Source organism: Podarcis gaigeae, assembly GCF_964106915.1.
Source record: "Podarcis gaigeae genome assembly, chromosome: 5".
Lineage (NCBI taxonomy): Eukaryota > Metazoa > Chordata > Lepidosauria > Squamata > Lacertidae > Podarcis > Podarcis gaigeae.
This window is the reverse complement of record NC_139681.1, coordinates 53,205,811-53,219,016: the sequence shown is the minus strand read 5'-3', so window position 1 is coordinate 53,219,016 and position 13,206 is coordinate 53,205,811.

The window sequence follows — 13,206 nt, the reverse complement described above, 5'->3', positions numbered from 1 at the left end:
GACGAGGCCACCCCCCAAATTTTTTTTAATGGGTATTGTCATTCAAATGGTGTGTGCATGCCACGTTTTGTGATTGATTATGCAGAGTGGGGCTTACCTGCCCCCAATTTTATTCAAGTTGGCACCCCTGTACTGCCCTGATGCCTCAGCCCCTCTATGCAGAGGTGTGGACAAAAGGATCGCACCCAGTGGTTCAACTGGGTACCATTGTAAAAGAATTACAAGCGAAGTTTCTGTGTGATAGACAAAAGTAACTCCCCCCCACCTCTCCCTGGCATGCTACTCGGTTATGAAATAATAACTGGGTGCAGACAAGCCACTTCTAACAAGCTGCTAGGTCACCTCTTCAGCTCATGAAATGGCTCCAGAGCTGTCTGCTTTCTGGAAAAGCTTGCAATTTTGCACAATTATCCCAAGAAACTACCCACCCACCCCTTTTGGTCTTGGCCGTCAATGTATGTGTGTGGAAGTGTCTGGTTGTGGGCTCTCTAATTGCAAAGCTGAAGAGAGCACTGACACGAGAGAGAATTTCAAATCTGTCTACCTTGCTGTGATTTGCAAGGTTGGCAAAATACTGAACAAGGAGAACCGGTATGGAAAGCTGCTTAGAATCCCCAGCGGGATGACTCATTTTCATGCTGTAAATGTACATCAGCACCCCGAGCTGGAAGGCTGTGTACAAACAGCTGTTTCCAAGAATACACAGAGCACCTAGAAAGAACACACACTTGATACAGGAACACGCCAGGCTTTCTAAAGGACATAGTTACATATGCAGTACCTTATGGCTAATAAGGTGATGCTTTTTAGTGCACCAGCCTCTGTCGTGAAAACAATACAAATTGTCGGGTCTATGAGAGTGCCTATTCCAGCTGAAAAAAGGAAACCTGTGGGAAAGCCACAGGCAGACTTTTTTCAACATAAAGTCCAGAAATATTTCTCTAGCTAGTTCCTCTCCTCTCCCCTCCCCACCTTTATCCTTCCACAGCTGCTTTAATTGAAGGGACTAGGCTGGTTTCCTTAACGGCTCTGCTTGCTTTACTGATTTGGCTAATGGATCCATTGTGCCCTCTCTGCTTTCCATGGGCTTGTCAGCATCAGGGAGTGTCTATTGTCTTTTCAAGGACAACAAAATGGTATTCTGATTGTCCACACATAACTGGCAAGAGGAAGGTGGGAGGATAGCTTTGCTGTGCAAGAAAGAGTAATGGTCTTCTCACATGTTACATGCAGCTAGAAGGTTTGGGTATGTGTTCTCTTGTAGTGAGACACACATGTATACCCCCCCGAAAGTTACCTTTTACTTAGTTGGTCTCTAATTTTTCTCTTTTATTTTTTTATATATTTTGACTGCATTAGACCAACACGGCTACCTAACTGAATCATCTACCTACCAGTTGCCTTGCTATGCAAAAAATTTTTTTAAGTCCCCAGTGTTTCAGTAATAGTGACTATGAATCTGGGAAGGTCTTTAATTGTTTCCCAAGATGTCACAATATTTCTCTTCTAAGGAAAGCTGAAAGCTAATGAATATACATTAGTACCTTGGTTCTCAAATTTAATCTGTTCCAGGAGTCCATTCAACTCTTGAAATGGTTTGAAAACCAAGGCGCAGCTTCCGAATGGCTGCAGGAGCTTCCTGCAGCCAATCAGAAGCCACAGAAGCTGTGTTGGACGTTTGGCTTCCAAAAAACATTTGCAAACCGGAACACTCACTTCCGGGTTTGCGATGTTTGGGAGCTGATTTGTTTGACAACTAAGGTGTCTGACTACCATGGTACAACTGTATAGGGCTGCTTTTAGGTTAGTGCCAGTGGGTCATTCAGATGGAACCTTCATTCATTCATTCATAAAATTTATACACCACTTGATTGTAAAAAAGAGAGAGAAAAGCCTTGAATCAGTTTACAAAAAGATAAAACCATAAAATCAGGAAACGTTTTGCATTAAAACATACAAAAGTTAAAATACTAAAATGGATTAAAGTTCATCCTAGCATTTCTAAGCATCTAGGAAGACTTGTCTAAACAAGAAAGTTTTTAAGAAGCACCAAAAAGAGTACAGTGAAGGCGCCTGCTTGATTTCAGTAGGCAGGGAGTTCCAAAGGGCAGGTGCTGCCACACTAAAGGATTGAGTTCTTATGAATGCAGAACGGGTATTATGTGGCGCTTGTAGTAGTGCCATTCTGCCAATCGAAGTGGTCAAGTGGGCACGTGTGGGGTAAGGTGATCTCATAGGTAAACTGGTCCCAAGTTGTTAAGGGCTTTATATGCTAATAGCAATACATTGAATCTGTTCCAGCAGAGGATCAGCAACCAGTGCAGATATTTGAGCACAGGTGTTCTATGCTGACAAGGCCTCACTCCTGACAGCAATCATGCTGCAGCATTCTGCACTAACTGCAGCCTCTGGATCGAGTGCAAGGGAAGTCCCACATAAAGTGCATTGCAGTAATCCAGTCTTGAAGTAATGAATGCATGAACTACTGTGACCAGACTTTTCTGGTTCTATGGAACCAGCCGCAGTTGGTAAAAGGTAGCTCTAGGCACTGAGGCTACCTGAGCCTCCGGTGACACAGTTGGATTGAGAAGCAAAGTGAAGATTGTCAGAATAATATCTATGCAGGAAACAAGACTAAACCCTTTGCCCTCAGTGCCCACTAGCCATGTTCTGCCTCAACTCTCAGATGAAGTATGGCTCTGGATACCAGTTCCTGAGAATCACAAGGAGGGAGAGTGTTGAGGACCTGGTTACAGGCTTTTCATTGTCATGTGGGTTGCCCATTTTGAGAACAAATTGCTGGACTAGCCACGTCTTTGGTATGATCCCGCCGGGGTTTTCTTCTACAGTATTTTGTTCTCTGCCTTTAAATATCCGTTGTCACCTCTCCTTTGCAATTGCATCCATTAAAGAGGAGTGTTTTGCAGTACAGGTTGTACAAACACCACCTGCTGGTGTGTAAATATTTTTCTTACCTACTGTCAGAATTATGATAGCTTCCAGGGTTTATTAGCATGCGCTGTGGATTTTATTTCATTAAATTAAGATCTGTCAGACAAGCCGAGACATATTATTTGTCATGCTCCCTTCTTCAAGGTCAGATGTAGGACAGTTGCCCTCGTTCACCTCCACTCTCTGAGAACGATCATCTGCTTGGGCTGCACTTTTAGAAGCTAGGCAACGGTGAGGAAACTCTTCATGCTGCTGAATGAGGAATAGCCATCATATTTGGTGGAACAGAGAGAGGGAACATCCAGTTAATTAATTCGTGGAAAAGACTGTCTTGTTAAATGAATGATTCTAAGCACTGACATAGAGCCGTATTGGATTAGCTTTCCCCCTTGCACAGCTGAAAAGAGAAGGGTTTAAACATGTACACAAATTATTGGAGGAGGAAATGGCAGCCAACCTTCCTTTTGAGGCGACGTTTGTCAAAATGCTCAATTAAAAAGGAAATACAATGCTGAAGATCATTGTTCATGATAATGGCTGGTCAGCTTTTTTCGTAGCAACCATGAGCATTTAGAGAGTGCAAGAATGGGCTGCCTGTGGCCTTTGAGATGCTCTTGGTTTCCAGCTTATCATCAGCCCCAGCCAGCATGGAAAGTGGCCTGGGATGATGGGAACTGTAGCCCATTCACACCTGGAGGGCCAGCCTGGATACAGTACTTTGAGCATTCATAGAATTGTAGAGTTAGAAGGGACCACAAGGATCATCTCGTTCCCGCACCCTCTCTCTTTCGTAAGGGCAAATGCAAGACACTTGAACCACCCTAAAAACAAACAAACAAAACCACTCTTTCAATAAACTATTTAAAAAAAGCAACCTTACCAGAGAAACGTATTTGAGAACAGTTTGTAAAAGCCCATCCAAAAGCTCTGCTTTGCCCAAAGGCTTCTGTGAGGCTGAGCAGTTCACATCTCACATCATTTGTTAACTCTTTCATTGCCCTTAGGCAAGCCGCTGTCTCCGTCCCTACACTGCTATAGAATAATACTGACCTACATTATAAGATTGTTGTGAGGATTATAGTGCGGAGCCCCTTGTTGTGGGTTTGAGCTCCACAGTGGGCAAAAGATTCCTGGATGTGTATAGTGTTTGTTGGCATGAGGGGTGGGCCTGTGCTCTTTTGATTCTTCCTTCCACGGGTCTCATTCTCTGGCTGCCTCCCCCACCCCCCACCCCGCAAGCTGGATTCAATTCCGATTTCAGAGTCACCTGGTGGGGCAGGGTTGGGGATTTATTTCTGGGATTGCATTCAACACTGTATCCTTGTTGACGTTTCTAGTATTGCAGGCAATAGGTGCTAATTTGAATAACTATCCTTTGTTAACTGCCCAACCCCATTATGCCCTTAGGAGGACAATTTCCCAATGTTACACAGGGCGTTGCTCATAAAATGGCACAGCTGATTGTTACGATCCACTGCATTGTGTTGGCGGCTCAGGATTAAATGTGGTTAAGCGTGTTGGACTAGGACCTGCAGGCCAGGGTTCAATGACCTGCTCAGCCATGAACTTCACTGGGTGACCTGGGGCCAGTCACAATCTCTCAGGGTCAACAGGGTCATTGTGAGGGTAAAATGAAGAGGACACCACCTTGAGCTCCTTGGGGAAAGGTGGGATATGGGTCAAGTGGATCTTTGAAGCACCAGGACAGGAGACTCTGCTGTCGTCTGGTGTTTTGGTTTCTCAGGCCCTTAATATTTCAGGAAGGATGTCTGGATCAAGTCATGGAAGTTGCAGGCCAACTTTCACCAACACAGTGCCTTTCAGATGATGTTGGACTACAACTCCCATCAGCCCTGGTGAAGGCTGCTTAGGCTGAAGGTTATCTTCCTGTGGCAGCATTGCATAGCAGTGTGGTCGAGCAGGATTCATAAGATAATGGAGGTGAGAGGGCAGGCTGGTCTAGTAGTGCAATTGGGACACTGCCCTGCTAACTTCAGTTAGCCCTCAGCCAGCTCCCATCCGCTTCCAGCTTCCCTCCTCCTTAGTCTCCATGTGGCCTTTGTAGAATTTGTCAGGGAAGAGGAGGCTAGAATTAGTTGGCTCTGCCTCCCATTGCCTCTGGCTCCATAATAATAATAACAGCTCTGGGCGGCTTCCAGCACAATATTAAAATACAGTAATGCATCAAACATTAAAAGCTTCCCTAAACAGGGCTGCCTTCAAATGTCGCCTAAAAGTCTGGTAGTTGTTGTTGTCTTTGACATCTGGTGGGAGGGCGTTCCACAGGGCGGGTGCCACTACAGAGAAGACCCTCTGCCTGGTTCCCTGTAGCTTTGCTTCTCGCAATGAGGGAACCGCCAGAAGGCCCTCGGCGCTGGACCTCAGTGTCTGGGTAGAAGATGGGGGTGGAGATGCTCCTTCAGCTATACTGGACCGAGGCCATTTAGGGCTTTAAAGGTCAGCACCAACACTTTGAATTGTGCTTGGAAAGGTACTGGGAGCCAATTGTAGGTCTTTCAAGACCAGTGTTATGTGGTCTCTGCAGCCGCTCCCAGTCACCAGTCTAGCTGCCGCATTCTGGATTAGTTGTAGTTTCCAAGTCACCTTCAAAGGTAGCCCCACGTAGAGTGCATTGCAGTAGTCCAAGCGGGAGATAACCAGAGCATGCACCACTCTGGCGAGACAGTCCGCAGGCAGATAGGGTCTCAGCCTACGTACCAGATGGAGCTGGTAAACAGCTGCCCTGGACACAGAATTGACCTGCGCGTCCATGGACAGCTGTGAGTCCAAAACGACTCCCAGGCTGCGCACCTGGTCCTTCAGGGGCACAGTTACACCATTCAGGACCAGGGAATCCCCCACCCCCACCCACCCCCTGTCCCCCCAAAACAGTACTTCAGTCTTGTCAGGATTCAACCTCAATCTGTTAGCCGCCATCCAACCTCCAGGCACTCACACAGGACCTTCACAGCCTTCACTGGTTCTGATTTAAAGGCAAGGTAGAGCTGGGTATCATCCGCATATTGATGGACACCCAACCCAAACCCCCTGATGATCTCTTCCAGCGGCTGCATGTAGATGTTGAAAAGCATCTAGTGTTGGGCTCCCTACCTCGCACCCACTGGGGGGTTGCACTGGTCCAGCGGGGCCATTCATAATGATAGTCCACACTGTGTGATCCTCATGGTCCCAAGGCCACTAGGGAAAGTGAGGAAAGATGGCACCACCTTGTGTGCAGAAAATACAGGACTGGACAGAGGTTGCTCACCTGACAGGGTAGAGCTGCTACTGTACTTATTATGATTACCTATATTGATATTTATTTATATCCTGCCTTTCCCCCAGGACTCAAGGCAGCTTAAAAAAAAAACTAAACTAGCACAACACAGATAACATACAGAAAGCTAAAAACATATACAAGATAATAGTTAAAAAGCAAATAAATGATAAAAAACAACATAAAAAATAAATGTATTAAAATGCAGGCAGTTAAAACAGCACTATTAAAAGCCCTAAAAGTGGCCCACTCAGTTCAGTGGGACCTACCGTTGAGTAAGCAAGCGTAGAGATGCAGCAGAGGAACACAGGGAAACGCCAGCTCTCTGGCTGCTTCTGGCTGAGCCACCATAGCTCAAAATGGATTTACAACATCAGGCTATAAATCCATTTTTGAAAAGTAGTCTTAACCGTCTCCCTGTGAATGGCTGTCATCAATTCCTTTGTGTGCCGTCATGAAGGGTTTCACAGCTCTTTGATCTATGGTGGTGGTTGATTAATTCCCACCTTTCTCCTTTCCTGCAAAAATATTTCTCTCTTGGTGCTGTTGTGGAGTCATTCGCTTGTCATCTCTCTCAAGCCATAAATCACATTGGGGCATAGGTTGCATCTAGTTTTATATATTAGACAGCCAGATCACCTTGCCTTTAATCCTGGTTCGGAATTCTTTATTGCCTCTTGAAATGCTGCACTATTTTAGAAAAACAAAAAAAAAAAAAAACCCACCAAGCCACTTTTGAATACACTTGTGAATTTCAAAATCGACGTACTTTGCTCTTGCAGCACCAAATTTGCTGATTGCTCACCGCCTGCTCTTCAAATCCCTGACACTTCTGATTGTCACTTCCCTACCATGAGCCTGTCAGTAACCATCAGTTGCAGATGGATGTAACAGACTTGCTACCTTCTGGCTGCAATGTAATTAGGAAAAATAAATAAATAAATCATCCCAGCGCTGGTAAACCTAACTGCAGTGACCTAATACTACCAGTAGGTGTCGTTGCACCCTTGCACTCTTCGTTTTCTGTAGCTCAACTCTTTTTTAGTTTTTGCTCCAGTGTTGAGTTTTTCTTTCATAATAGAATTTTTTGTTGTTGTTATAGAGGGGATTTTCCTTTAGAGCACAACTCTTCTATATTTTAACTATGAATTTCCTGTGCTGAGCAGTTAAACATAATGGAACTTACTATTGTGTAGGCAAGTAAAGGTTTGCACTGTTAATTAGCTAATTAATTTTGCTTACAAAATACCTGAGATTATGGATTAATGTTTACAGGAGACATGGTCAGCTGATAAGAGGGGCTTAGAAATGATGTTCTTTTGATGTTCTTAATAGGATAAGCCGCCATTATTTTGTTTAGGGCTTCCCATAATAACCCCATTCTCTCAGACCTTGCGATATTTTAGCAATGACACCCAGGATTAATTAGAAACTTGGTCTTCCTATTACTACCCTGGGAAGATGGAGGCATTGTGGGTTGATGGTTCCTGTGCCTGTCCTGGATGGGGTCACACTCCTTTTGAAATAAGAGTTTTGGAGTTTGGAAGTCTCCTGGCTAGGAATGCCATTTACTAGCTATGGCTAGACCATTCATGGACAGCCATGGTGATTCAGGCACTGGTAACCTCAGGACTCAGTTATTGCAATGTGCTCTATGTGGGGCTATACATGGGCCTACTCTGGAGGCTCGAGCTGATGGAAACCTAGAGGGTTGATAGGAACAAACTATTTCCAGCACACAATTCCAGTGTGGCCCATACTCTGATGGGACAGGTTCTGGTTTCTTGTATTAATTGTCAAGACCCTTGACAACATGGGTCCAGGATATATCAGAGATCCCGATTCCTTATTTCCCTATCCAAGCATGGAGATCTTCAGGGGAGTCACTGTGAATAGCCCCCCTATGACTTTGATGCATGCCAGTATTGTGGGGCCAATTTAATGGAACTCTCTTCCAGTCAAAGTTAGACAGGTCCCTTTCTGGTTGAATTTCTGTTGCCTCTTGAAGATGACGATGTCTTCTTTTTAATCTCAGCAGACATTTTAATTGGATTCTGACTTTATAGCTTTACCTCATTATTATTTCCTTTGTTCTGAGTTGCTATATACTGCAGAGGCCATTGTATTTAAGCAGCATATAAATGGTCAAAATAAATGAATAAAAATATCAAAGAATAGTTTTGTACAGATTGTTACTGGCCATGGAACTGGATGCAGAAGTGTCATATCTCCTCCCTGGAGGACATGTAGCTTACTTTATCTAGGTGGAGGCAGGAAGAGAGAGGATGAGGGACTGTCTTACAGTGATTTTACTCGGTCACCAATATAGAGATACTGAGAACTCTGGCTGAAGAGGAGGTCAACCTTCAAGGCCAACAGCAGAACCAGAGCTGAGATGGAGTTGGCTGTATGTCCAACTTAAGAACACAGAAATATAGGAAGAGCTCTGCTGCATCAGGCCAAAGGCCAGTCCAGCATCCCATTTTCACAGTGGATTCACATTCTATTTCTCCACAAACTTGTCCAACCCGCTTTTAAAGATATACGAGTTTGTGACTATAGCTACATCTTGTCAGTGGCGTAGGGTGGGTTGTCAGCACCCGGGGCAAGGTAAATAATTTGTGCCCCCTAACCCTAACCCCCAGATGTTGCGCCCGGTGCGGCTGGCCCCCCCTGCCCCCCCCACGCTACGCCACTGCATCTTGTGGGAACTTGTTTTAACAGGCGATTTCTTCCTCAAACAATTCCCCGTGTCAGGAATTCTGATGTGAAACCTACACTAAAATGGGCTGTTTTCTCACGCTAACAGTGTTTGCAAGCGACACATTCCCAGTGGAAACAGATGCTGAAGATATGTCTATGGTCCCTTGTATCCAATGGAGGGCTATGTAACCGTCCTATCAGTGCATGGATTTTTATTTGTACAGTGGAACTTCCTCCCACTGCACCCTTCCCAAATCTGCTCTATGGGGTGTGTGGTTTGGGGACGACCACCCCAGAACAGATTCAGAGGGCAAGTGATGGGAGGGAAGTCCCATTGCGCAAATGGAAATCCTTTCGCTGATGGGATGGTTACTTAGTGATAAATGCCAGTGATACTAACACTTTGCCTACACATTGGCCCTCACTCAAGGATTTGTCATGGGCCTCTCAAAGGTCTTCTCAGCACACCCTTTAGGAATCTAAAAGCGCCTTAACTCTAAATGTGAGTTTTGATTTCTGTTCATTCTCTTCTGTCCAATATTTGGAAAAGAATGCACGCCTGTCCTTCTTAAGAGTGGAAGTGGACAGGGGTATACAAATGGACATGTGTGGGGTATTGTGCCAAAGCTCCTTATCCCCATTTGTAACTGAGCTTAAATGTAGCAGCAAAACATGAAATCTGCCGCAATCAGAGCAAACCTGGTTTGCTTAATCCAAACATACAAAGCTTGGATGCCGAAGGAACTCTCTTTGATGGCAAAGTTTGTACACAGCAGCTCCCCTAACCGGGATCTTTCAATGATTCACACGGCAACAGGACCTGAATGCCTTTTTATGGCACTCAGAGGCATCAGGCTTGATTGATGTTAGACAAATATCTATAAAGAGAATAGCACAGACATTTGAAATGGAACTTTCTTACCTCTCTGTTTGAGGAACTACTTCTTCAGGAAAGATAAAACATTTCATGATTAGGCAAGCAATCCTGGCCATCAAACATTTTGAGCCAAGGGCATCAACGCCATAGCCCTGACCTTGCCTTGCTTCTGATTTTCTTCTTGGAGATCAGACAAACAAATGAAAAGTTCTGCCTGCCACCCCCTTCTTTTTCTTATCTATCTTTCACACAAACACAAACATACGACAGATGCTTTTGAAAATTCCCCTCCATCTTTCTCCTTAGATTTTGGTGTTTCAGATGACTGAGTTGTGTTTCTGGTGCTTTAAGAATCCTACACAGGAAGCTGCTTTCTACAGAGTCCACCCATCTAGCTCAGTATTGTCTGCACTGACTGACAGCAGCTCATTGAGGTTTCAACCAGGGGTCTCACCCAGTGCCACCTGGAGATGCCCAGGATTGAATCCAGACCTTCTGCATGCAAGGCAGCTACTGCAACACTAGGCTATGGTCCACACTTCCTTTATAAATCATACACTGTTTGTTTCAGTTTCTGAAAAATAGACCTCTTCTTGTGCAATCTGGCATCTCTCTCCTCTATTCTACGCCGCTGATGGGCAGCTGTGTGGGCACTGGCGAAAAAGCAAACCGAGCATCCACTTACTCCGCTTGCATCACGATTCTTTTTCTGGCTTGTGGGCTGTCCTACTGATGTTCACCCAGAAGGTTGCACAATGGCAAAGCACAAAATAATCGGAACGAAATCATACATAATGTGTTTGAGTAGATTACTAACACAGAGAGGGGGTGTTTGGGGAGGAGATGGAAGTGCACGCATTGCATGCTCCTGTTCTGGAACAAATTTGGAAATCAGGAAGAGTGAAACAGAGGGCAGAGTGAACCCACGAAATAAAGGAACAGAACAGAAAATCCACTTGTCCTTAACACATGCACAAATGCCTGTCAAAAGCCATATTTTGCCACAGCAAATATGACACATTTTCCACCTACCTTCCTAAGCTGCATGGCTGAGGCTGGGCATTTCTTCCAATAAAGTTCTGGTTTTGGGAATAACACACAAACACGGAAACTCTCTCTTTGTGATCCTGGTCTAGACAGGCTCCTGCGCAACAGTGGGCTGCACATCCTTCAGTGCCCAAGAACTCCCCTGCCCATCTGAACCCAGGCCCTTCGGTAAATCTTGACCACGGTGATTAGCAGTTCAGAAAAGGTAAGGAGAAGTGCCTAAGCAAGTGACAAATGGTATGAGAGCAGATCCTGCCTGACAAAATGCACAAAGCACAATATTTGCATATTGAGGTGTTAAACTAGAGTGAGGCTGGCACAGTCCAGCGAAGAGGATCCGCATACTCATACAAGTGCTGAATCTTCTCTCTGGGAGATAAAAACAGCATTTGGCACCACTGAGCTGTGGCCCTTCTCCAAGTAACCCCACCATGTATGTTTAAACAACGCACTTAAAGATAGTTGTGAGTACCCACTAAATGTTTAGCATCACACCATTGGTTTTTATACAGTACTTTCAAACCACTTAGAAGTCTGTTTTGGCATTAAATGGTGTATTAATGAATTACTACTCCTACTACTAGCATGGCTAATGATAGGAATTGTAATCCAGCACATTGGGAGGGCTGCAGCCCCCCCATCTCTGCTCTAATACCTTCCTGGGTGTTGTCTGAAGGGCATCTCCTGCATCGTTATGCAGTGTGGTGTAGTGGTTAAGAGGAGTGAATTCGTAATCTGGTGAACGGGGTTTGATTCCCTGCTCCTCCACACGCAGCTGCTGGGTGACCTTGGGCTAGTCACACTTCTCTGAAGTTTCTCAGCCTCACAAGTGTTTGTTATGGGGAAGGAAGGGAAAGGAGATTGTTAGCCGCTTTGAGACTCTTTAGGGTAGCGATAAAGTGGGATATCAAATCCAAACTCTATCTTTAATCACTGTCTGAGAGGGAAGATCATGATCACCACAAGTACTACAATGAGAAAAGTTGCTCACGGCTCTTAAAGGCACTGGAATCCTCAGGTGTACAAAGGCTACAATCCAGAGTCAGATTAATCATGTTAATATCTCATTGAAATTAATATGATTTGGAACTGTGGGCTGATAAATCCCAAATGCTGGCTTAATAAAATATGGAATACAGTTTACGAACATACGACGAAAGAAGGTATAAAGTTCAAGCAAATTTATAGAATGAGTTCATTTTAATATTTCAGAATGGTAACTTTCTGGCCAATATCCAGTTGTAGACTTCCTTTCCTTTACTATATTTATCTATTCTTTGTATCACCTTTTTATGTTAATTTGCACTTTTTTAAAATAAAAAAATTAAGTGGGTGATTCATGTAATATGAATACAGAATGCTTGAGACCCAGGTAACCTGTAGTTTTGTGAGTGGATGGGATATAGGCGATGTGTCTGTGTGAGGAAGAGAGAGGTGCAATGAAGATGTAAAGCAGAATCCTATGCATGTCTACTCTGAAGTAAGTCACACATAAGGTAGGAATGATTATACAAGCCCACTTACCTGGGAGGAAGCCCTGCCGATACATTCCTTGAAACAAACCGGGACATATTTATTTCAAAGCATCAAGCTACGCAGCAGGTGGGTGTGTTTGTGTTCTGGGGAGTCTTGTAATGCAACAGGCTTTCTTGTAGGGACCGTCTGTGAACAGGGAAACACTGGTTTGTTTAGAGTTTTGATGCAGTTTACTGAACCTCAGGATTGGAAAGGGACTATGGACCTAAACAGCATCTCACCCAGCCTCCCTGCACATGCCAGAATAACTGAAGGCAGACTATTCACTAACGCATGCGTACAATTTGCTGTGCCTACAAACTGACTTGCGTATATACCAGAGGCTTAAATGGGGTGCCCCAAGCTCAGTCTGCTGGGAAAGGTGAGATGGGATGTTGGGGTGGAGGCAACAGGAAGTGTGGGAGTGCAGTTCTATACATGTCTACACAGAGGAAAGTCGTGTAGAATTCAACAGGACACACTAAGGCTGCGATGGCCGCTTACTTGGGAATAGTCTCATCTCTTCGGGTCATACTTGAGAATAATTGGGCACTGAAGCTTTGGATCTTCACCACACATTTAAAGCACATCCAATGAACATTTATAGCGCAAGACTTTCCTCCAGGAATCCTTGGGAACAGCAGTTTCCACCTCACACAATTACTGTTCCCAGCATCCGTAACTATAGTTCCCAGGAACCTCTGGAGACCGTAATGCACTATAAATGTGCATTGGATATGCTTGAAATATATGGTGTGGGTGGGCCTTGATTATGAAGGGATTACTAGGTTTTTCTAGAGAAACAGGGATGCTCAGTGATGAACCAGGAAGGTAG